Here is a 4,268-nt window from a genome sequence, read left to right as displayed (position 1 = left end):
GACTTCTACAGCCGTTCGAGCCACCTCGCCGACCGTTCCAGCAGATCGGGATGGATTTACTGGGGCCTTTTCCGACGTCGACGTCCGGGAATAAATAGATCGTCGTAGCTTTGGATTACCTCACCCGCTACGCCGAAAAAAAAGCCTTGCCCAAAGGCAGTGCTGCCGAGGTATCCCGATTCTTCGTTGAGAACATCCTCCTGCGTCACGGTGCCCCAGAAGTCCTCATCACCGACAGAGGTACGGCCTTCACGGCTGAACTAACTCAAGCCATCCTGCGCCTTCAGCCAGACAAGCCATCGACGGACCACCGCCTACCACCCGCATACGAATGGCCTCACCGAGCGCCTGAATAAGACCATCGCCGACATGCTGGCAATGTACGTCGACGTCGAACACAAGACGTGGGATGCCGTCCTTCCGTACGTGACCTTCGCATACAACACGGCCATGCAAGAAACGACGCACATGTCGCCGTTCAACCTGGTCTACGGAAGGAAACTGGCAACGACGCTGGACGTCATGCTACCGGATGTCTCCGACGAAGAAAATCTCGACGTTGCCACCTATTTGCAGCGTGCCGGAGAAGGTCGACAGCTCGCTAGCCTGCGCATCAAGAACCAGCAGAGAACCGACAGCCGACACTACAATCTTCGACAACGCTACGTCGAGTACCAGCCCGGAGACCGTGTTTGGGTCTGGACTCCGATACGCCGACGAGGACTTAGCGAGAAACTCTTACGTCGCTATTTCGGACCATATAAGATCATCCGACGTATTGGCGCACTGGACTATGAGGTCGTGCCAGACGGTATTTCGCAATCACAGCGGCGCCGCGCACGACCTGAAGTCATCCACGTGGTGCGTCTTAAGCCTTTCTACGCCCGCTGACGAACTTAGGTCCTTTGTTGCTTTGTTATTTTTGTCCCTTTCTGTACGCGTATTTTTGTTTTCGCTTTCGTGTTTGTAGTATCGGGACGATGCTTTTTAAGGGGAGGGTATTGACACGTATACATGTTTATCTTTCACCGGTGGCCGCTTTCCACCGGGTTAAACGTTATCGCATAGAGAAAGAAATTCAACAAGAGGGGACACTCGCCAAAAACTGTCAACAGGAAACACGTCACCAAACGTCACGCTATACTTTTGACACCGAACGTTAGCTGCCGCGAGCATCGAAAAAAAAAAAAGTAAAGAAAGTGAACTTAAGTTAACAGGCATTGATTTATTTTTTTAATTCTTTGCCGCGAAAACTAAAACGTTTTGCGTATAAATGAACTTAAGCTTTGCGACTTATTTTCCTTGCCTTACCTAGCCACAGGTCAATGACGCGCCAGATACATGCGTCATCTGCCAGACACTCCCCCGAAGCCAGCGAGGATGGCTGCGCGCGCGTTTGAGCGCTCGCGCGCGGCGACCCGTCTGTCTCATTCTTTTTTTCTTTTTTAAATGTAACCTGGTTTATTGGGCTCTCGGCGTATTCTTGCGTTCCTTCTGCACTGGGACAAGACACCACTGCACTATTGGACTACGGCAAGGTGAGAAATCTTGTTTCACAGTCTACGACGCAATTAGGCTTAAAGCACGGGACCGAGACTTAAGACGCAGTTAGCGAAAAACAGCTCGGCCATCCTGGCGCAGTTAATTTGAGTAAATGAATCGTGCTGAGACATGTTTCCGACGCTTCCTAGGGGACTATTGTAACTTATTTCGGTTTTTGAGCCACACTGGCCGCACAGGGCGCCGTGTAGCAGTTAGCGAGAACTCAGCCGGGGTGTGTAGTCTAGTGCATCTTGCTAGGAGAAGCTTGTGCCGCTTTCTTTGACGCCAGACATTACTGAAAAGTAATTTCGTTACTTTCTGGGGTACTTTTGAGGCACGCTGGCCGCACAGCGCGCTGTGACGCAGTTAGCGATAAGCAGCTCGGCCGTGGTGATAAAATTAGTTTGGCGTGTAATGAATCCTAGAGGGACAAGTCCGTGACGTTTTTTGTGGCTCGGCAACAACATATACCTTCTTTCGGTACTCACGCCTGTTGAAAACGCGATGGGCGATTGCCAAGAGTGAAAACATGGGGTGTGCTGCTGGCGCCGGCAGAACGCGCGAACGACGAACATATCAGAAACTTGTAATTCGAAAATTACGTCTTCTAAAGGACTGAAAAAAGGCATTGCACCCACGCATTTGTCTTGAGTGCCTGTTGCGTCCGTCTCTGTGTATGTAGCGTACCGTCGCGTCACCCGAGGCCAAGTTTTGGAAACGCGAAGTCGCCCGTGTATTTGTGCTGCCAAAGTGCAGGAAATAATGCCCGGAAATGGGGGAACGCTTGGAACTGAGATGTTTTCATATATGTTTGGGATGAGTCGGGTATTTTCTACGCCATGTATGTAAAAGCGAATTGCTTTTGTTTGTAATGCCGCCCATTCACCGTTTTCACACGTTTCGCCTCTACACGCAGTATTCCTATGTATAAATACCAAAATGACCCATGCTTGTAACATGCTGTTACGTGCTTGCAAATGTAACATGCTTGTAATTTACTTTTTTTTTCAGCTGGTGCCGTCCGGTGGAGCTTCATGCAGGAACTACTGCCTTACCTGCTGGTGTCACAACGTTGTATGAACGCACAAAAAGCGCGGAACGAGCTTTTATATAGAGCAAAATAAATATTTCCTCATTGCACAAAAGGTCTTGCGTCTACTTTGTGAAACTGCACGTGGCACAGATTCGATGGGACTTTACGAGATCGTTTGCAATCATTTTTACTAAATAATAAACCGATTCTGCAAGAAGAGCAAAAAAAAAAAAAAAAGGAAAGGGGGGGGGGGGGGGGGGAGGTGCAGCCGGCGTGCAAGCTTGCGTTCACAATACGCGAGCCCACAACCGAAACTGGAAGTGATGTAAGTGATTGACACCGACCGCTTGGCACGCTGCAGTCAATTCGGCCGCTGGGCCCTATGGGAGTGTCCCCTCTTGTTGAATTCCTTTCTCTATGGTTATCGCTCGGCACAGCCCGCGCCTGTATCGGAAGTTTCTAGAACGTTATCGATGCTTCTTTCCGTTGCCTGTTTTCACCGACGCTTATATTGTCTGATTGTATGACCGACGCGAATTGTCTAGAACTTTCTGGAAGACCCGCGTGCATCAGGGATTAATCTGGAACCTTCGATGACTCAGGTATAAAAGCCGGCGCGTTTCGCCGCTGATCAAATTTTCGACGACCTCCGACTGTGTTCGCCGCTTTCGTTCTGCTTTGAGTGTAGCTTGCTTTTGTGGGCACAGGTTCGCCCAATAAAGAATCAGTTTCGTCATACACAGTTTTACGACTGTTTACTACAGCGTCACTACTACGAGACAATATGGCATATTGCTCGAGCTCTGCCATCTTCTCCACAACTACGTCACTTCCGAGCTATGGCTCTCAATCAGATGTGCAGTGAGAAGGAGATTCCGGAAGATTTCTGCTTGCAGCACTCCGGCTCTGCAACAGCGGTAGCTTCACTGCTCAGGTGCGCTCCTCCAACAATGGACGATCGTATCGACCTTCCATTCACGCAGGGGCAAGTCTGCGCGATGTGAGGGACCCGGTGCTTCCCTGCGGAAACCACGCACAGGCAGGTACTTTTCTAGCCACCGTACCCTAGTCACTACGAGCGGGAAAACGATGGCACAAGGCGACATGGTCTGCATGGCCTGCATAGTCTGCGTTGCCTGTTTAACAATTCGTTCTAGCAAGCAACGTTGCCTAACCTGTGCGTTTAGAATACAGTTTCTTCTGCGCACCAGTCTCTGTGATCGGAATACGAACACGCCTAGACAGCTCTCGCCACCTAACTTTCATATTCTGATACATGGGGAAATCGTATGTTAATATTAGTAATGTTTTTCAGAAAACATATTAAAACTAAAGAAATCGGTATTTTTAAGAGCAATTATTCATGACAGCGAAAAATCGCGTGCACTTTTAATGAAACGTGTCACGTGTCTCAACACGCTGGCTTGCACGCAGGAAATTCTTAAAGGGGCCCTGAACCACTTTTTATGGAAGTGGAGAAAGGCATTTGAAGTGAAAAAAGGCCATTTCAGAAATACTTTGCCGCAAAAACTACTTCAATGCGTTCCGCAGAAGTTGAGTTATTGGCAATCAATCACGGGCCCCACTGTGCTAGCATTTTTTCGTTAATGCCTTGCAGTACGAAGGCTACGCGTCGGAGTGGGGCGTGGCCACAACGCACCGCCTTCTAAATGGCACCGTGGCACGCAGTTGA

The 4,268-nt window shown here is 49.4% G+C and overlaps 1 long non-coding RNA gene across 1 annotated transcript; it reads left to right on the top strand.

Annotated features, from left to right (window-relative positions):
* Positions 1 to 1,205: 1,205 nt before the first annotated feature.
* On the top strand, positions 1,206 to 2,687 carry LOC125946170 (uncharacterized). Its single transcript, XR_007467433.1, has 2 exons — positions 1,206 to 1,538; positions 2,554 to 2,687. It is a non-coding gene; the product is annotated as an uncharacterized LOC125946170 (long non-coding RNA).
* Positions 2,688 to 4,268: the final 1,581 nt, after the last annotated feature.

This window comes from Dermacentor silvarum, chromosome 6, assembly GCF_013339745.2.
Source record: "Dermacentor silvarum isolate Dsil-2018 chromosome 6, BIME_Dsil_1.4, whole genome shotgun sequence".
In the NCBI taxonomy this organism is placed as follows: Eukaryota; Metazoa; Arthropoda; class Arachnida; order Ixodida; family Ixodidae; genus Dermacentor; species Dermacentor silvarum.
The sequence above is the reverse complement of the archived record's forward strand: the minus strand, read 5'-3'. Positions and strand labels throughout refer to the sequence as shown.